This window comes from Aquarana catesbeiana, linkage group LG13 (assembly GCF_042186555.1).
Source record: "Aquarana catesbeiana isolate 2022-GZ linkage group LG13, ASM4218655v1, whole genome shotgun sequence".
NCBI classification, from domain to species: domain Eukaryota; kingdom Metazoa; phylum Chordata; class Amphibia; order Anura; family Ranidae; genus Aquarana; species Aquarana catesbeiana.
The window spans coordinates 111,590,680-111,612,436 of record NC_133336.1 but is presented as its reverse complement, the minus strand read 5'-3'; positions in this window follow the sequence as shown (position 1 = coordinate 111,612,436).

Below are 21,757 nucleotides of genomic sequence, written 5' to 3'. Positions count from 1 at the left end.
TGAGCATCAAAACGACTTAATTCTTGTCACATTATAAAGAAGAAGAGAGTGCGCTGTATTAAACCATTTTGAACATTGCAGCGTGACGAAAGTGCTTTATCCATTACGAACGCTAAGTTTACCAGAACGAGCTGTCCCGTGTCGGAATTTCTTCTGAGCATGCGTGGCACTTTGTGCGTCGGAACAGGCCACACACGGTCGGAATTGACGCGATCGGATTTTGTTGTCGGAAAATTTTATCTCCTGCTGTCCAACTTTGTGTGTCGGAAAATCCGATGGAAAATGTCCGATGGCGCCCACACACGGTCGGAATTTCCGACAACACGCTCCGATCGGACATTGTCCATCGGAAAATCCGACCGTGTGTGCGGGGCATTAGTGTTCTAACCTATGTTGCGAGGTCGAGCTGTCAAGATTCTTTTGGACAACAAAACTACGGTGGCTTATGTGTCTCATCAAGGGGGCACAAGAAGTCACCCTCTCCTTCAGGTGGCATGCCAATCTTCCGCTGCACAGAGAAGAATCTTGGCTCTGTTACAGCATCTTAACTCCCAGGGCCTGGCAATGTTTTAGCAGATCACTTGAGTTGAGGCTTTGGGGATCACAACAAATGGGGCCTCAACCCCAAGTAGCTATGCAAGATCTTCAGGGTCTGGGGGACACCTTTGATAGATCTTATGGCATTGGAGAATTGTCAACTGCCTTGCTTATTCACCTGGACCTAGCATCCACAGGCATTGGGTCAGGGTGCTCTGTCCAGGTCTTGGAACTTCCCCTTGGTATATGTGTTCCCGCCGCTTCCATTGGCTCTCAAAATCCTGCTGAAGATTCAGCGAGAAAGGGTCACAGCAATAGTAGTCCTACCTTACTGGCTCAGGGAGCTGTGGTTCCCTCCGGCTTGGAGGATAAAGTTGGGCTCACCAATCCCTCTGCCTCCTTGTCAAAATCTCCTTCTGCAGAGTGGGGCCTGACACCCGAATCGCAGGAGGATAAAGTTGATGACATTATTACAGGATCGTCAGAACGAATGTAACCGATCACCGGATCTGGAATACTACGGAAAGGGGTTGGGACCTTGGATCTCCTTCAGTAGCTAACATTTTGGAGTTTCTACAGAGTAGTCTCCAAGGGTTAGCTTAATTCCCTGAAGGGTCAAATCCCTACATCCGTTGGTGATCTGATATTATATATATTTTTTTTTTGGGACAGCAATAGAAATCAGACCTCCATTGAAATCGTTTTTTTCCAAAAGAGGACTTAACACTAGTCTTGGGAACATTGCTGGTTCCTCCTTTTTTATCAAGCATTCTCCTGTTCATTATTTCTTTTAACAGTTTTGTTTTTTACTAGCCGTGGCCTTGGCCAGAAGAGACTCCGAGTTGTGCGCCTTCTCATCTAAAGAACCATATTGTTTGGTGCTCCCAGACAAGATAGTCCTTAGGCTGATACCGAGCTTTCTACCTAAGGAGGCCACATAATTTCGTATGAACTGGGAGGTCATTCTCCCAGCCTTTCCGGCAGATACAGCTGATGATGAGTGGAGTAGGTTAGACCTGGTCTCTGCGGTTTCAACCTACCTGAAATGTACTAAAAGCTTTGGCAAACAAGATCAGCTGTAGGTTTTCCCAATGGGGCCTAAAAAGGTATGCCAGCAACATCCAGAGTTGGGTCTTCCTGGTTTGTCAAGACCATACATATTGCATACAAAACAGTGGGCCTTCCACCTCCTTCAGAGATCAAAGAGCATTCGACAAGGGGTATGGCAGCATCCATGTCATGGTGCATGCTTACCTTTCAAAGTATTTTATTGTATTTTCAGGAAACAGCTTACAAGTCATCAGCATTAAATGAGGGAGTACACAGCAGGAAAATTCGTACCCCCTTGGGGTTACAATTCAAACTTGTGACAATAGGTATGAGTAAGTCTCTGGACTGTGTCATTACAGTGATACCTTCCTAGTCCAAAGTTCGTTCACGTAAACCATAGAACCCTGAGATTTGAACTGGTTGAGAGAAGGGGAGGGAGGAGAGACCGACAGCACCCCAAATGGGAACACACTGTGCCTGAACGGAGCTCTCCAACCTATCCCCATCCCCCCCTTAGTAGATATAAAAAGTTTCTTGGCATCTAACAAGGCATAAAAACCTACGTCGTGTGCTTCCCTTGGGGGTTTGATCCCCAGGGTTCCCTACTACGGCATGAAAAAAAAAAAACAGACAACACATCATCTTGTTAAATCAACCAGATAATTAATATAAGAAAGGGAAAGAAAAAGAGTAGAGATGAGAGGGGGGAGAGAAAGAGAGAGAGAAAAGAGTAGTCGAAAGCCAATCCACGGGAGGACTCTCCGCCGACCCCGAGACAGCCAGACGCATCATGGTTGAACCCCTGGACTCAGGGAAATGCCTATGAAATTGGCCCAGGGTTCCCAAATAGCTTCAAATTTCTCTTTGGTGTTGTTCAGGGTACTGGCAAGCTTCTCTTGGGCCATGATCCAAGAGATTTTGCGGATACCCGCTTTGAAGGGCACCCTGGGTTGTTTCCATGCCTTAGCAATAGATAGCTTCGCTCCCAGCAAAATGAAATGTATCAATTTACGTGCCAGTTTGGGTGTTTTAGGTAAGTGATCGTTTAATAGAGCTAAGGCGGGGGACCTCGGGATCTGGGCTCCAGTAACTTTCTTAATCATGCGGAAAATCCTGCTCCAGAAAGGCCTCAATCGTGGACATTCCCAGAATATATGTGCCAGGGAGCCCCTGAGGAGACAGCCCCTAAAACAACTGGGGTCCGTGGAGGGGAACATTTTGGCCAGTCTCTCCGGTGGGAGATACCATCTTGTGATAACCTTCGCGCTGGATTCAACCAGAGAGATGTTCAAAATGCTCTTGTATGCTCTACTAAAGGCGACCCTCCACTTCTCTAGGGTCCACTCCAAGGAAAGGTCTGACTCCCAAGCTGTCATGTATGAGGTCTTGGCGGACTGACTAGAGAGTGACTGATAGATGATGGAGATTCCACCCCTCTGCTCCGAAGCCTGACCGCACCATATTTCATATGGGGTGAATGCGTGGTTTGAAGAATTGTCTTTTCCCATCTGAGTGAGGAAGTGTCTGATCTGCTGGAAACGAAAGTTCTCGGAGTTAGGCATTTCTAGTTGACTCACACAGAAGGCCCTGGTGATAGGCCCCATTGATGTGAAGTAGTGTCCAATCCGGTACATCCCCTTGTTCAACCACCAGCGGAATGCTTTAATGTCAGTTCCCGGGGGAAAGTCAGGGTTATTAAAGATGTGAGCCAGGGGGTGTCTGTAGGAAGTTATGGATTGAAGGTTTCTCAGAGAGTCCCATAATTGAAAGGATTGTGAGAGGATAGGGGATAAAATGGGGGGACGTTTTTTGGGGGGGACCCATAGAAGAAAGTCGATAGTGAAAGAAGGGACTGCCTGTCTCTCAATCAGTATCCAATCCGGTCTTTCAGCCTTCGCGTATACCGTCGAGATCTGGGCTAGCCTGGCTGATTGGTAATACCAAAATAGCTGCGGGAGGCCTAAACCCCCTTGTGTTCTGTTTAAGCATAATGTGCTCTGTTGAAGTCTGTACCCTTTCCCTCCCCAAATGAATTTTATTATTTTCCTTTGGAATGCTTTCAAGTGCTCTTTAATGATGCGTATTGGAATGGCTCTAAAGAGGTAGAGGATTCTGGGGAGTAAAGTCATCTTGACTGCATGAATCCTCCCCAACCAGGATAAACCCCCTTTGGCCCATGCTTTGGCCAATCATCATACAGCAATGCACTGCTCTCTTGTAGTGTATTATGGGACGTTACCCGGTGCTCAGATTTGGCGCAAACGCCGCATAATGTTCGTTTTTCGACTAATGGGCAAACACCCAATGTTCGAGTTGAACTCCTGTTTGACCCGAACATAAAGCTCATCATTACTAACTATAGTTTTGGGGTTAGGAGGGAGCTCTGTGAGTGTCTATGTTTTATTTTCTTGGAGTGACTTTAGTTCTTCTTCTGCTGCCTTTCTCCAGTTATTGGCTTCACACTTTGGCAGTTTTTCTATCTTCCCAGGATGTTGGTTCAAGTGTGCTGTGTGTTTCGAAAGCGTATGACATCTTGCGGGGTGGTATCCCATTTTTGTAGTCCAAGTGGATCTTCTCACTTCAGCAGGATCTGGTGGGAATCTTGATTTAGGCATTGTGAGTTCTACCTCTTGTTCTGACTCTTGCACAGGTTCGCTTTGAACTACCTTTTCTTCTGGTTTGTTTGGCATATTCACTTCACAGCTTTCAGGGATCAGTGTTTCTGGTGATGGGCTCTCATCAAAACACTACGGCTTATTGTTACTTTGTCAGTCTTTGGGTGTAGTATTCGGTAACCCTTTGGTTGCTCGCTGTAGCCTACAAGAATGCCCTCTATGGCTCTGTTTTCCAACTTGGATCGCTTTTCACTTGGAACATAGGCATATGCTTTGCATCCAAACATTCTGATGTACCCCATGCCAAGCTTTGATCCATGCCACATTTCGAATGGAGTACTTTTAATGGCTCTTCAGAGTAGTCTGTTTTGTAGGAAGGTTGCAGTCCTGACTGCTTCTCCCCAGTACTTGTGAGGTAGCTTGGCATCCGACAACATGCACCTGGCCACTGTATGTATTGTGTACACCACCAGAAAAGTAGTAGCAACTGCACGGTACTGTTTACATCAACAGAAGTGTAATAACTATGGGTGCACTGTATGTATTGTGTACACCACCAAAAAAGTATTAGCAACTGCACTAGGGGTGCACGGTATTGTGTACACCACCAGAAGTCTAATAGCAACTATGGGTGCACTGTATGTATTGTGTACTGTGTACACCACCAGAAAAGTAGTAGCAACTGCACTAGGGGTGCACGGTGCTGTGTACACCAACAGAAGTGTAACGACAACTATGGGTGTACTGTATTGTGTACACCACCAGAAAAGTAGTAGCAACTGCACTATGGGAGCACAGTACTGTGTACACCGCCTGAAGTATAATAGAAAAAGTACACCAGGAATGGCATGCAGTCATAGGCTTGGCTACACTGGATACAGTGTGTATGTATGTATGTATGTATGTATGTATGTATGTGTGTGTGTATATATATATATATATATATATATATATATATATATATATGTGGGGGGGCGTGTCTGGACGAGCTAGGAGAAGGACGTGTGGAAGCTGAGCTCCGCTCTACACATACCCATCCAACGCCATCCTAGCCCATCTTCAACCTTTTGAGCACCTCTCCACCTTCAGTAGTGGTTAGCCTACCTCCGCTGCGGCTAACAAGGGGAATTGGCCACCATTGCTGCATTCTCTCTGGCCCTGGGCCTCCAGCTGAACTTGAGCCCTGTGTGCCCGCCGCCATCTTGAGGCCTGCTGAGGGCTCCGTGCATGCCGGCCATCACCCCCACAGCTAAGCAGACAAGTAGAGCCTTTACCTGGCAGCCCGATCGTGTCACCGTCGGCAGTCAGGGGGGCCTTGAGCGACTGAGTGGTGCTGCCTGGTGGTCTCCTCCTCTGCCTCGGACTGCTCCCCGCCGGGCGCCATCTTGCGGCCTACTGGATCGGCCTCCTCAACACACAGGCACAGTGAGTACAGAGGCATCCGTCTACCCACCCCTCTGCAGAGTCCCCCTTGTCCGAATCGGCACGTTGCCATTCCGCCAGGACCTCTATTTTCGTGCCCCGCGGCACTGAATTGGGCCCACAGTGAACGGTGCTCACTCGGCCGGCCGCGGCTTTCAGGAAGGACCACGGCTTCGGCCTATCTATGGAGGACGGCGGCCATCTTGATACTCCAAACTACTTCCCCTGCTAACCTGCCCAGCTACTACTATAATTACTGAACTTTCAAACATACCACCCATCAACTGGCCCCTTCATATAGTGATAGACCACATACTCTATTACCGCAAGGAAAGTCTGCCTTCCGGCCTACCTCTGGAAGCTGGCGGCCATCTTGGTGCTCCAAGTACTCCTAAGCCATTTCTTTACTACTATATCTTATACATAGCTTCTGCTCCCATAAACTTCCATCAGTATAACTATCATCGCTTTTCCCTGTGATTGTTGAAGTACTTCTAACACTGTCTGCATACTTCCTTCATAAGAATATTTTTAAGTAACAAGGATACTTTGATGGAAGCATGTCTTTGAACAGATGTGAGGAGGGGGTGACCCCCACGGCGATCGACCGTATAGTTCCAGTAATGCCCACCAAAACACCTAAACTCCGGTCTGCCAAAGGTAAGATCACTACCCGTTCCAGTCTCCACTGGTTCCATTCAACAGTACTTAGCTAACGCAAGAGACGAGCAGGTCCGAACCTCACGGACCAGCGTCTCTCCATCATCTCACGCTGCATCTGTGCGAGACAGCTCCCCGGCCTCCTCATACTGTTCAGACCTCATGGATGATCCAGGATCCCCTGCTGGTTCCGAAATGAACACGCTAATGAGCGGTCTCAAAAAAGAACTTGCAGGAATGTTTCACAGTTTGGAGAAATCCATAAAAAAAGAAATATCTGCTGTCAGATCTGACATGACACATATTCTGGTCAGAGTTGAGGAAACGGAACAGCGACAAGACACACATGCTTTAGCTATTAAAGAACTACAGGACACTGTTACCCAGCTGGCTTTCGCCCATCGAGCCTTCCTGTATAAACTCGAAGACCTCGAGAACCATAACCGTAGAAATAACATTTGTGTCAGAGGTCTGCCAGAAGCAACGGGTGATAATGACCTAGAACCATCTATAAGAGGCATCTTTAATACCATCTTGGGCAATTCAGTCACTGAACCGCTACGTTTTGACCGTGTACATCATGCCCTAAGACCCCGTAATGCTAAGTCAGATCAACCCAGAGACGTTATTTGTCGCTTGCATTACTTTGAAGACAAAAATGCTATTATGATGAAGATGCGGGGCTTGCCTAACGTAGACTTTGACGGAGCAGTCATCACCATATTTCCAGACCTCTCTAAGGAAACTTTGGACCATCGCAGAGCTCTGAAACCGCTCCTTGACCACCTGCGTTCAGATGGGATCACATACAGATGGGGATTCCCAGCCTGCCTAATTGCCACAAAAAATGGTCGGTCGTATACGCTGAGATTTCCGGAGGAACTTCCAACCTTCTTGCAAGATCTTAATCTTCCATCCATGGAACTCCCAGGTTGGCAAGACCCAATCCCTAAATTCCTGAGCCCAACGGACCCACCTTGGAGAAAGACCCCCTCAAAGAAAAGGCGTACCTCTCTTCCAGGCTCTGCACAAAAGCATGGTTGAAATATGTAACTTTTCACACGTACTAAATTTCTTATTATAGATAATCTTTTTCCTACAGGTTGTCTGTATTAAGTTAGGTTTTGGCCGCAGTTTTTCCTTTTTTTTTTTTTTTTTTTCTCTTTACGTGTGCCTGTCTAAATTTGGCCGAAACTGTCATACTGTTGTACTGACCAATGTTCTTTGTTACCTTTTATCCTTGGGTATTTAGTTTAAGTACCGAATTGGTTTGCACTTAATTGCCTAGGGGTTACGTTCTGTTCAAATTGATCCTGGTTACAAACTGGTAATATTTACATTCCTAAATGGAACTAATTATTTACTTATAGTTATAAGTTATTCGTTTTCTCATAGGTCGCGTGCTGTGGGGATACACTTCCTCTATTTATCCCCCTTCACTACAGCGCAACCCCATCACCCCCTTTCCTTCTGGGGTTGGCGAGAACGATTGGCCTTATAGTTGCCCTATCCAGTCCCCATCTAGGGATTGGGATGGCCTCTAGTTCTCTCTCTCCCCAATGGGAACACTGCAGATTTCTGCGTGATAACTATGTGCTTCCCACAAGTTGGTTAACTTACATATGTGACCTCCACATATGTTTTTTTTGTTTTTCTTTTCTCTCTCTTTCTTTCCAAAAAAACTCTCTCCTTTCCTCCTCTCCACTCCCCCCCTCTGGCTGGTATGCATGGAAATATAGGCTGAAGGTACGTACTATGCTTTAACAATGGCTACATTAAAGGTTATATCATACAATGTTAGGGGTCTTAATGTTGCTGCTAAAAGATACCAATTAGTCCGTGAACTTAAAAGAGCCACATGTTCTATTGCTTTTCTTCAAGAAATGCATTTAACTCACACAACACCTGTTAAGTTAACCTCATCCCACTTTCCACAGTGGTACTATAGTTTATCAGACACTAATAAAGCTAAAGGAGTGGCCATTGGATTCTGTAGTAATGTATCCTTTAGGTTATCTGACATGATGGCAGATGACCATGGTCGCTTCCTTTTCCTTAGGGGCTTCATAGGTAACACCCAATGTACTCTTGCAAACGTGTACTGTCCTAACCGAAATCAGTCAACTTTCCTCTCACAAACACTGACTAAACTTTCAAACTTCGCCAAAGGCCTTACTATCCTAGCGGGCGACATTAACATGCCACTAGATCCAACAATTGATACATCTCAGGGCCGCTCTAATATTTCTTTCAAACAACTGAAACTTGTTAAAAAAAAGCTTCTGGATCTTCAATTGATGGATGTCTGGCGCCTTCTCCACCCCAAGGAGAAGGATTACTCACACTTTTCCACAACACACCAATCTTATTCCAGAATAGATAATATATTTCTAGATCATTTTCATCTCCCCCCTCCTGCAATCTGCTCACATTGGCACCGCATCTATATCAGACCACGCACCTGTATCAATGACGTTGACCGTGTCTTCCTTACCACGACGCATTAACAATTGGAAACTCAGTGATTCCCTTCTTTCTAATGAAGCTGAAGTTTCCATGTTAGCCTCTCATCTCTCACAATATTTTAAGGAAAACAAACCCTCTGACACCTCTCCCTCTGTTGTGTGGGAAGCTCATAAAGCTACTATTAGAGATCGTCTTATTGAGCTCGGTGCTAGGAAAAAAAGGGAGCATGGTCAACGGATTTATCGGGTTCTACACCAGATAGCGGTTCTTGATAAACAACACAAACTCTCTATGCATATTGAGCACCTCCAATCCCTCACACTCAAACGAGAGGAATTAAAATCCCTTCTCAATTTGGATACTAAAAGAAAATTCCAACGTCTATCACAGAAATTTTATGAATGGGGAAACAAACCAAGTAAGCTGCTAGCTAGATCTCTAAAGACTAAACAATCACAGTCATTTATTTCCAAAATCAAACTCTCAACAGGGGAATTAGCCCATGCAACCCCAGATATTGCTAAGGCCTTTAGAGAGTATTACGAAGACCTATATAATGTTAAAAATGACCTGTCTTCTCTACCACAAAAAGAGAAAAGAAGCCGCTTGCTTTCCTACTTGAGAGCAGCTAACCTACCTAAATTGCCCATATCTGTCCTCAAAGAAATGGAGGAGGATTTCTCGGTTGAGGAATTCCTGGCAGCATTGAAATCATCCCCATCCGGCAAAGCCCCTGGACCGGATGGGTTCACTATTTTATACTATAAAACATTCAGCGACATTCTGCTCCCTCGTCTCACCGCTTATGCAAACTCTATTTCTCACTCTTCAGGTCTATGCCCAGAATCTCTATCAACTCATATCACTGTCATCCCTAAACCCGATAAGGATCCCACCCTATGTAACAGTTTTTTAGGCCAATTTCACTAATTAACGTTGACATCAAACTTTTTGCCAAAGTAATTGCAAATCGGCTGCTCCCTCTTTTACCCAACTGGATATCAGCAGACCAATCAGGATTCATACCCAATAGAGAAGCAAAAGACAATTCACTTTGTGCAATATCCCTAATCCAATACGTTCAGAGATGCGCCCAGCCCACCCTACTCCTCTCCACTGATGCTGAAAAAGCTTTTGATAGGGTGGACTGGGAATATCTTAAGATGACCTTACGCCACTTTGGCCTGGGACCTAAGATGTTCCACCGAATCTCATCCCTTTATTCTAACCCCTCAGCACAAATTAGAATTAATGGAACGTTGACTGACCCCTTTGTCTTACATAATGGAACCAGACAAGGCTGTCCTCTCTCCCCTCTCCTCTTTGCTATCACCTTAGAACCCTTCCTAGCTACAATTAGGCATAATGTTAATATCAAAGGCATACAAATAGGCAAAAGATTCCATAAATACGCGGCTTATGCGGATGATGTACTATTTTTTATCCAGCAACCACGCATCTCAATTCCCAACTTAATGTCTGAATTTTCTACCTTTCAATCCATCTCTAACTTCAAAATAAATTTATCTAAATCCGAAATTTTAAACATTAATATCTCCAAGTCCGAAGTTCTTTCCCTTAAGCCCCTGTTTCCCTTTAAATGGGTATTGAAAAGCATGAAATACCTAGGTATATATCTGACTTCCAATCTCCATTCTTTATTTCGACATAATTATATTCCCTTGCTAAATAGGATCAGAGAGGATCTACGAAAATGGTCCAACTTATCACACACATGGTTGGGGAAAGTGAATATAATCAAAATGAACATACTACCCCGTATCCTTTTTCTCTTTCAAATGCTCCCAATGGGAGTACCAGTGGGGTTCTTCACTATATTACAAACTCTGATTTCCAGATTTATTTGGAAGAGCGGTCATTCCAGGATATCGAGAGAACTACTATTCCGCTCCAAATGCTCAGGCGGTCTAGCACTCCCTAATTTTAAGGCATATTATCAAGCGGTTATCTTGTCCAGGTTGGCTGATTGGAAATACGCTCTTAAATCGAAACTATGGGTACAAATTGAATATTTTTTAAGTGGAGTGGATCTCTCGGTAGCCCCCTGGATACCCCGTTTTTGTAGGAACCTAGCTCGATCTACCTCGACTCTCACTATATCCTCCTTAGATGTCTGGGACGCCCTGCACAAAAAATTCTCATGGAAGTATGATTCTCCTCTATTACCTCTCCTCAACCATAAATATTTCTTACCGGGCTTATTAGACCCAGGCTTTAAATCATGGGGATCGGAAGAGCCTCTTCTATTACATCATGTCCTCCGCGACAACATACTTAAACCACTACATGTGATCCTTGCTCTTAAACCTACCACATTTCTAGATAAATGGAGATATCACCAATTACAACACTTCTTAGGATCCCATTTTACAAAGCTCTCATTGTACTTCAAAATCCCAACTTCCCACCTTTCCTGGCTAAATGGGAGTCTGACTTAGATTCCTCCCTTACAGATAATCAAAAGGATAAGATCCTCCAACTAGCCCACACTTCCTCATTGGCCTCAAAAATGTCAGAGGTCAACTATAAATTGCTTACTAGATGGCATTACACCCCAGCCAGATTACAACAAATGTTCCCCGCCAGTTCCCCATTATGCTGGAGGAACTGTGGGAACAAAGCTACTCACGCACACATCTGGTGGTTTTGCCCACTCATTCGACCTTATTGGGATGCCATCCGCAACTTAATAGTACAGATTTCGGATGTCAATATACCCAATGACCCGTGGACTATCCTTTTTCATTCTACGAAAACCCCTATAAGAATATATAAACGTTCAATTATTCCTCATTTACTAAACACTGCCAAAGCTTTAATTCCTACTTTATGGGGTCAACCAACAACCCCTTCTACAAAAGTTTGGCTACAAATGGTCGATAAGGTACATCTTATGGAGAGGATCACCCACGACATTAGAGGTACCTCTAAGAAACATTCTATAACCTGGGATTCTTGGATAAAATTTCAATCCACATCTGTTTATAAGGAACTTATAACGCAAACCCCTTAAATCTTTCGTCTAAGCTTAGCCAATTACACCTCAACATTTCATTCCCTTTCAATATGTAGACATGCATGCCAGCAACAACCCCCACCCCCCCTCCTACCCTCTGTTTTCTTACCTTTTCTACTTTCCATTTTTTCTTCTACTCTCTCTTCTTTCATCTAATTTTTCTTAATTTTATTTTTTCTGCTCATGTTTATCTCTCAGTTTTTATATACCAAAGTAAGGTTTTTCCTTTTTTATATTAATTCTGTTTTGTTTCAAGTGCTCACAAAGTATTAATCCTATGCTTTTTTTTTTTTCCTTCCTTTTTTTATTTGGGTGTTATATTAACACTCTGTATAGCTTCTGAGCCAATTATTGGAGGGTTAGCTTATAACTACTCATTGTAATCTGTGAGTGCTGAAACTTTTGTTGTTGTGTTTTCAAGAATGCATCTATTCTGAGATATATGTATATCTTTGTTATATTTTTCTTTAATAAAAATTTATTAAACAAAAAAAAAAAAAATATGTATATGTGTTGGGACATTGACACAATTCTAATCTTTTTGGCTCTATACACCACCACAATGGATTTGAAATCAAACAAACAAGATGTGCTTTAACTGTGTAGACTTTCAGCTCAGCTTTAATTTGAGGGTATTTACATCCAATTCAGGCGAACGGTGTAGGAATTGCAACAGTTTGTATATGTGCCTCCCACTTTTTAAGGGACCAAAAGTAATGGGACACATTAACAACAATCAGCCATCAAACTTTCACTTTTGAATACTTGGTTGCAAATCCTTTGCAGTCAATTACAGCTTAAAGTCTGGAACGCATAGACATCACCAGACGCTGGGTTTCATCCCTGGTGATGCTCTGCCAGGCCTCTACTGCAACTTTCTTCAGTTCCTGCTTGTTCTTGGGGCATTTTCCCTTCAGTTTTGTCTTTAGCAAGTGAAATGCATGCTCAAACGGATTCAGGTCATGTGATTGACTTGGCCATTGCATAACATTCCACTTCTTTCCCTTAAACTCTTTGGTTGCTTTCATAATATGCTTCGGGTCATTGTCCATCTGCACTGTGAAGCACCGTCCAATGAGTTCTGAAGCATTTTGCTGAATATGAGCAGATAATAATGCTCGAATCACTTCAGAATTCATCCTGCTGCTTTTGTCAGCAGTCACATCATCAATAAATACAAGAGAACCAGTTCCACTGGCAGCCATACATGCCTATGCCATGACACTACCACCACCATGCTTCACTGATGAGGTGGTATGCTTTGGATCATGAGCAGTTTCTTTCCTTCTCCATTATTCTTCTCTTCCCATCACTCTGGTACAAGTTGCTCTTGGTCTCATCTGTCCATAGGATGTTGTTCCAGAACTGTGAAGGCTTTTTTAGATGTTTTTTGGCAAACTCTACTCTGGCCTTCCTGTTTTTAGGCTCACCAATGGTTTTACATCTTGTGGTGAACCCTCTGTATTCACTCTGGTGAAGTCTTCTCTTGATTGTTGACTTTGACACACATACACCTACCTCCTGGAGAGTGTTCTTGATCTGACCAACTGTTGTGAAGGGTGTTTTCTTCACCAGGGAAAGAATTCTTCAGTCATCCACCACAATTGTTTTCTGTGGTCTTCCGGGTCTTTTGGTGTTGCTGAGCTCACTGTTGTAATTCCTACACCGTTCACCTGATTTGGATGTAAATACCCTCAAATTAAAGCTGAAAGTCTGCAGTTAAAGCACATCTTGTTCATTTCATTTCAAATACATTGTGGTGGTGTATAGAGCCAAAAAGATTAGAATTGTGTCGATGTCCCAATATTTATGGACCTGAGCATGTATGTATATGTGTGTGTATGTGTAATTAATAAATATATATTACACTGCAGCTAACTGAATAACCTGCCTGCCTCTTCAGGGTAGTCTGTTTTGTAGGAAGGTTGCAGTCCTGACTGCTTCTCCCCAGCTCTTGTGAGGTAGGTTGGCATCCGACAACATGCACCTGGCCATTTCTATATGAGTGCGATATTTCCTTTCTGCTACACCGTTTTGTTCAGGAGTGTATGGTGTGATTGTCTGGTGTATTGTTGTCTCTTCAGGTATAAGGCCACTTCTTTGCTTATGTATTATCCCACATTGTCGGTGCATATTATTCCTGGTTTCTGCTGGAATTTGTTGCTAGACATGGCAACAAACTCTTGACATTTCTCTAATGTTTCATTCTTGTGTTTCATCAGATACGTCGTTTTGTACCTGGAATAGTCATCAGTGAAAATCAATAGATATCTGTTCCCGCCTAACATGGGAGTTTTCATTGGACTGCATATGTCACTGTGAATGTGCTGCAGGGGGTAGGTTGTTTTTCTTTGAGATGTCTGTGGAAGTGGAGCACGTGTGGCTTTTGCTTCAACACAGCATTTGCACTTCATGAGCACTTTGCATGGCGCTATTGTTAAATTTTCCAATAAGCCTCTTTATAATGTCCTGTATAGCTTCTGGACTTCTGTGCCCCAGCCACCTGTGCCATAAGTGAATAAGACCAGAAGCCTCTCATCATGCTTTAAGACCAGAAGAGGAAGAATCTGTACTAGCCAAGAAGAAAGATACATGATTTCCAAAGCAACCGCCAACTGAACCCTTGTTATGAAAGGAGATCACCAACACACAGTAACCAGCGTTAAGTAACTTTTAAGAATACTTTTACTGTGTAGAAACCATAGTTTCTGTTTATTTCCTAGGCATTTTGCTTGTTATAGATATCTGTCAATCTTGATACTGTATTCTTAGTATTGTAATAGTTTTGTATGTACATAATTTGTATTCAGTAAAAGCACATTTACACACTGCAGAGGTCTCAGCTTCCTTGCTTATACTACAAAGTAACCTTGCTAGATAGACGCAAGCAAAACCATTGGGGGCTCATTCGGGATATATTGCGCTAAGGTTCAACTGAAGAAGACCTGTTTTTCTGTGGTGTGTTGTGTGGCTTGTAAAAATGCTGCATAAACTGTTTAGGAAAAGCAAGGCTGCAGAGGGTTCTGGTGGCCAGAAGGCACTGTGCAGCTTACCAATCTGGGCCAGAGACAATTAGTGGGAGCTTCTGGCTAAAGAATTTCTAAAGTATGCTTCTCCCTTGAATATGAATTGGGGTGATAAATTCTCAGATTATCTTGTATATTTTAGCCTTAAGGGGTTGGATTTAAGTAAAGCAGAAAAGAGGACAGTGTCCACAGTGGGTTGGTACTTTATTCAAGCTCTCTATACTGAATCACAAAGGAGGGGGAAAGCAGAGGCAGAAATTAAGGTATTAAAAGCTAGCTAGCAGTTGCTTCAGAGTGTTTGTTCAACTGCTAGTTGGGCTGATGATTTGCAAGAGCGGTGTGCAGCCCTCATGACCAAATCAATTAATGCCTTAAGAAAAAGGAAGGGTCGTAAACCAGTTCATTAAACCAGGGTACGTGCCATTGTCACATCCCAAAACTGTGATTTTGAGGATTTGCTCTCCTCAAATGATAGTGAGGGTGAGGATATAGAGTTTGATGTTTCTGATGATGAACATCAAATGGGAAAGAAAGTGTGCCAGACCTCTCATTACTAAGCATGGAAAAAGGTGACATGATAGAGAGGATATGACAGATGGTGAGGTGCATTATCGCAACACCAGAGATGCTGAATTTGAAGAAATACCGGAGTTTACACAAACTGAACTCCACAAGCTGGCAAAATAATATAGAAAATGGTGAAAAAAACTGCGCTAAAAACCAAGTGCAAATCAAATAATGTGAAAAGCAGCAATCCTCACAAAAACATCAATTGTAAAAAAGGCATAAGAAAAATAAGAGGTTGCGCTAATACTAATAAAGCATAATAAATAATTTACAATGAAGAAAAATTCATATAGAGATCGTGAATAAATCAATGTGCAAAACTTAGTGATATAGAAAAAAATCCATACAATAAAACATCAGTTAAGTGTTGTGGAAAGTCCATAAAATAAAACATCAGTTAAGTGTTGTGAAAAGTCCAAATCACCAACAATATGCAAAAAAAAATCCAAGTGATATAAGTGGAGGTCTGTGACAACAAGGGAAGGTCCACCACCAGAAATGGAAGGGGTTGCTCCTCACCAGAAGGCCATGACCCCCCACCACAGAGGATCACAGCAAGCAGGATCTTTAAAAGCCAAAGATGGGAACTGTCAGCGGTGTCCACCAGAGGTCAACTCATCAGCAGCAACTCCAACGACCGAGGGCATAGACACCATAGAATAGAAGGGGCTCACATAGTGTAAAACCACTTACATTTATTAAAAATAAAGTAAAATACAGATGTACACTTACAGAGTGTCAATAGATAAAACAGCCTTAAGTCCGGCTCCGTGGCCACCGGAGCTCGGACAGACCCGTCCTACTGGAAAGCAACTCGCTTGGGGGTGACGTCAGCGCGTCGTCTGGCTCCGCCCTACGCGTTTCGTGACATCATCACGTCTTCCAGGAGCACTGGCAAAATAATACAAACAGAGGTCCAGGGAACCCCTCTTAAGTTGGTTCCTGCGTTTTTGGGATGAAGGGGTGGATAGTGTTTTGCAAGACAGGGAAGCAGTGCCTATGGGAGTGTTAACTCATGATTTGCAATTGCGTCAGGCTATGTGAAAAGTCCAAGAGTTTACTGTGAATTTTTCACTGTTATGCCCTGTACACACGATCGGACATTGATCGGACATTCCGACAACAAAATCCATGGATTTTTTCCGACGGATGTTGGCTCAAACTTGTTTTGCGTACACACGGTCACACAAAGTTGTCGGAATTTCTGATCGCCAAGAACGCGGTCACATACACCACGTACGACGAGACTAGAAAAGGGCAGGTCTGAACCAAGCGCAGCACTATTTGGGCTCCTTTTGCTAATCTCGTGTTAGTAAAAGTTTGGTGAGAGACGATTCATGCTTTTTCAGACTCGTGGCTTTCAGATCGTTTTCTGCTGTTCAGTTTGTGCTTGCGGGTTTGTATCTGGTCTTCAGTGCATGCAGCGAGTTACACGTGACTCTGTCATTGTGTTCTTGTTCATTTGTTACTGTTTTTCAGGTCGCTCTTCACAGGCCTTGCTGTTCTTCAGTGCGTTCTGTTACTTCGTTCTGAGCAGCCGACCGTTTTCTAGCCATGTTGCGTATACGTACTCCTCGTAGAGTTTGTGCTGTGCGGGGGCTTGGTGTTGGGGTCCTTACCTTGACACAAGTCCAGTCCATGAACAGGGTGGGGAGGAGTTCATGAACCAAGAATTGGTTGCTTCAGCGTGACCAGTTCTGTCATATGCCTTTGCTCCGTGAGATCCGTGAGAATAATCCTGACGATTTCAGGAACTTTCTCCGGATGACGGACCCCGTATTTCACCGTTTGTTGGCTTTTCTGACCCCTTATATCAGCAGGCAGGATACCTGCATGAGGCAAGCCATCACTCCGGAGCAGAGGCTCGTCGCCACCCTGCGGTACTTGGCGACAGGGAGAAGCCTGCAAGACTTGAAGTTCTTGACAGGCATCTCCCCCCAGGCTCTGGGGATCATTCTGGCCATCATACAGGTCCTGCAGAAGGAGTATATTAAGGTAAGATTTTTATCCTTTAACATCACTTTTTATTGTATTTAATGTTTGATAAAATATTGTATTTCTTTCCTCATTCCCTAATTACCATGATTGTAATATGCTGTGAATGTCCCCTTTGTCCTCATGCATGCTGGATTTTTATGTAATTATTTTTTTTTGTCCTTCATACATATTTGCCTTCACTTACCTCCCCAGCATGGGGTCCTGGCCCTATATTCACCTCATGTAGTCACTTAACAATGTATTTTATTAGCTCCATAGTAGTGCTTTACCCCAAACACCCCCTAAAATGTTTTAAAATGTGATTTGTGTTTAAAATTCAGGCAGAGTGCCAGACGCTTTTTTTGGGGGGGTCTCCAAATCAGTTGGAACCCTCCCTCCCCCTCAACTAAGTCAGCTGATACCAATTCTCTATCTATCTTCAATCATCTATCTGCTGACTTTGCCAAACCCATACACACTATAACCATCTCTTTTGTGGTCAGATGTATGGATGAATTCCCCAAAGCATGTAGTGCAAGGGCCTGCCTGAATAATTTCAAATGGCAATGTTTAAAGTTTTTGTATACTATTATTATCTTGATAGGTAATAGCAGAATGTCCAAATGTGTACAATGTGTATTTATATCTTTGTATTCTGACACTTCTTACCTGTCCAGTGGGCTGCCAATAGTGTAAGTAAGGAGGGGCTGGCCAAAGTAACACACATTATTTAGGCATTCATCTCTCAATGAAGTGGAGAGGGTTACCTGTCCAAGAGTTGCCCCCCCCATAATGTTAGAAATGGCCCATGAGGGGGGAGGGGGAATCTGATAGGTGTACCTTTTTATTCCTTGGTCTTTTCAAACTCCCTAAAACAAATGTTATACTGTTGTTGGGCAAGAATGTTTGTTTGTGTCTAATCTGCTTTCCCTGTTTAGGTGCAAAATGATTTTTTTTTTTTTCTTGTTTGACTCCACAGTTTCCTTCCAACCCACAGGAATGGCAGACTGTGGTCTCCCACTTTGCCCAGCGGTGAGACTTTCCTAACTGCGGAGGGGCAATTGATGGGGAAACACGTCCACATCGTCCCACCACCCAACTCGGGGTCATACTATTATAATTATAAGGGGTTCAATAGTATTGTGATGTTGGCAGTGGTGTTGGCTACTTACGAGTTTCTGTATGTGGACGTGGGGAAGAATGGCCAGATGTCTGATGGTGGAGTCATCGCCCAGATGGAGTTCTACAGGTGTCTCCAGAATGGCAGCTTGGACTTGCCACCTCCCAGAAGACAATGTGGAAGGACTCCCATTCGTCTTCGTTGCTGATGAAGCGTTTGTGCTGGGGGACCATCTTATGCGGCCATTCCCGATGAGGACCCTCACCCCGGACCAGAGGGGTTTTAATTACCGGCTGGCCAGAGCCAGAAGAGTGGTGGAGAACACGTTTGGAATCATGGCCAGCCGGTTCCGCCTATTTCTTACACCCATAGTGGAGTACAAACTGAATCCTATTATCCTGGCGTGCTGTGTTCTACACAACTATTTACGGCAAAATTCTGCCAACTATGCTGGCTCAGTTGGGCCTGAGGCCGCAATTCATAATGAACCAACCCTGACAGCGCTTGAAAATGCCCTTCCTGGCCTGCCCCCCTGAGTGCCCGTGAGGTCTGTCTAAGATACCTTGATTACTTTGCGGGTAGGGGGGGCCATCAATATGCCAGACAATGTCTGAAACATTTTTAAAATAAAAAAATAATTTGAACTACTAAAATCTTTGACATTTACTGCTTGTGTTTCTTTTAACTGACCCTGACAGAAATGTGGTGTGTCCTGAAAATGGCGTGATTGTGCAACATTACAAAGCACTGTTGGGTGTTATTTACTAAAGGCAAAGACACTTTGCACTTTACACTTGTAGTGCAAAGTGGATTTGCCCTTAGGAAATAACCCCCATTGTCACAGAAAACACCAATTTGAGCACAACAAAATTTTTGGGGCGTTCAAACAATAATCCATACATTCTTGAGTATCAATCTTTTTAATACCAGCACAATCACATGTGCATTTATAAAATGTTTTTAAAACAAACCAACATGTTTGTTGTATAACAATTTTTGAGGTCACATTACTAAACGTAGAAATGTCCATTTAGGATAAAACAGGCATGTTTAAAAACAAAAAATATAAATAAACGTGCCTGTGCTGAAAAAACAGATATATCCCAATAGTTGGGAGGTGCATATATAGTGTAAAACTATACTACAAAATTTCAATATAAAAAAAAAAATTAAAAAAATATTAAAAAAAAAAATTAAAAATGCTAGTAATATATAAATTATAGAATGAATACGATGGCTTCATTCTATAATTTATATATTACTAGCATTTTTTTTTTTTTTTATATTGAAATTTTGTAGTATAGTTTTACACTATATATGGACCTCCCAACTATTGGGATATATCTGTTTTTTCAGCGTAGGCACATTTATTTATATTTTTTTGGTTTATGCACGCAATGAAACGTGGTTAGTGTTTGCAGCTTATCTATATTTGTTTCACCTCACAGAGGCATCAGTCCATCTTTGGCTCACAAGACCCCCACATAATTAGTCTTTGGATGTTTAAAAACAACAAGAAAGACACAAATCTAGAACTTATAAGTTTAACTTTTCAAGAAATTGAAGGCAATATCAGACATGAGTATTTCTAAACTGTGTTTGATATTGCGTTCAGATGGGGTGAAGTCACCCCTGGAAAAGCCAAATTTTGAAGATGCACACAAATTCTTGAATGACAACATGTGCTAGCTGCCATCACAGGGGATCAAGGGATGTGTTTTGGGGGTGCAACCCCTTCCTCCATCTACTTTGTTATTGAGGAAGGCGTTGCACCCCCCAAAACGTGTCCATTGATCTCCCGTGATGGCAGATAGCACATGTTGACACACTGTGTGCATCTTCAAAATTTGGCTTTTCGAGAATATGTCAAAAAATGTTAGAAATTTTTAGAGCCCAAAAAGCACAAAAAAGGGAAGGGATTTGGAAGGGGTTTTAAACTCTCCCTAAAACATCAATGATGTTCTTCATTTTTTATTTTTTTTGAACATCATTGATGTTTTTCTGGATGTTTTCCAAGTCCCTATTACACCCCATGATCTCCCCGATCAGGATCTGTGCACTTTCAGAGGTGAAATGATCTGGATCCACAACATCACGATCACCTAAAAAGATAGAAACAAAAACACACCATGTATTATAAATATGCCGGCATCCATCTCTTACCTGAGCCTGTGGTCGCAGACACTCACCTGTTGTGGTGACAATTTCCACCACATCTCCTTCCTCCTCCTCCTGTTGTGTTTGTGGGATTTCCCCTTCTTCCTGAGGTGGGGGGTCCGTGGTCTCCTCGGATGAGGGGTGTCCTCCAAGTCTTTTCTCCCCTATGTAAAAAAAAAAAAAATAGGTATACTTAGCACACAGATATTTGATGGCAGAAATAGGAATATGAAACATTGCTTGGAAGTGGGGTACAATTGTCTGTTTTTGCGGAGTTCCAAGATTAAGAAATGTTTTTGTCCTTTGTCAAACTTGAATACTTACCTGTTTTTATACAAGCTTCACAGATGGAGTCACCCCTATAGTATACACTGGAGCACCTGTGGGACCCCTAATAAAAAAGGGTGTTCTTGTGTCCCACATCGGGATGAGCTTCGAGTTCGAGTCGAACTCATGTTCGACTCGAACATTAGCTGTTCGCAAGTTCGCCGAACAGCGAACAATTTGGGGTGTTCGCGGCAAATTCGAATGCCGCAGAACACCCTTTAAAAGTCTATGGGAGAAATCAAAAGTGCTAATTTTAAAGGCTTATATGCAAGTTATTGTCATAAAAAGTGTTTGGGGACCCGGGTCCTGCCCCAGGGGACATGGATCAATGCAAAAAAAAGTTTTAAAAACGGACGTTTTTTCAGGAGCTGTGATTTTAATAATGCTTAAAGTCAAACAATAAAAGTGTAATATCTCTTTAAATTTCATACCTGGGGGGTGTCTATAGTATGCCTGTAAAGGGGTGCATGTTTCCCGTGTTTAGAACAGTCTGACAGCAAAATGACATTTGGAAGGAAAAAACCCATTTAAAACTACCCGCGGCTATTGCATTGCCGACAATACACATAGAAGTTCATTGATAAAAACGGCATGGGAATTCCCCACAGGGAAACCGCGAACCAAAATTAAAAAAAAAAAATGACGTGGGAGTCCCCCTAAATTCCATACCAGGCCCTTCAGGTCTGGTATGGATATTAAGGGGAACCCCGCGCCAAAAAAAAAAAAAAAAACGGCGCGGGGTCCCCCCAAAAATCCATACCAGACCCTTATCCGAGCACGCAACCTGGCAGGCTGC